A 426-nucleotide genomic window follows, 5' to 3' on the forward strand; every position below is an offset into this window, starting at 1 on the left:
GCTGCAACAGCTGATACTTAATCACTTCTCGGATTGTTTTAGGGATCGAGTGTCCACGGCTCGCGGTGACTCTTACATTAGATGTCCATTAATCATTACAAAGGACTGGATGACTGATTAATCTAATAACTCAGCTCTAGAGGGACGAGGATGGCAAGCCATGATGGCCAAGAGAGAGAGAGAGAGAGAGATAAACATTGATTCGACAGAGAAAAAGACTGGGTGGCTATATTTTCTCTCTTCCTACTACGTGAATTATAAAAGATCACTCTTTTTCGAAATAAGAAACAATACGAAGCCTTAATACAGGGTTGGAGTAATTGCACTTGAAGAAATAAATTACAATTACAGTTACTTTCAATAAATGTAAATTACAGTTATAATTACATTTGGTAATAGCAATTAAATTACAATTACAATTATAAT

The sequence above is a fragment of the Macrobrachium nipponense genome, chromosome 14 (genome assembly GCF_015104395.2).
Source record: "Macrobrachium nipponense isolate FS-2020 chromosome 14, ASM1510439v2, whole genome shotgun sequence".
NCBI classification, from domain to species: Eukaryota; Metazoa; Arthropoda; class Malacostraca; order Decapoda; family Palaemonidae; genus Macrobrachium; species Macrobrachium nipponense.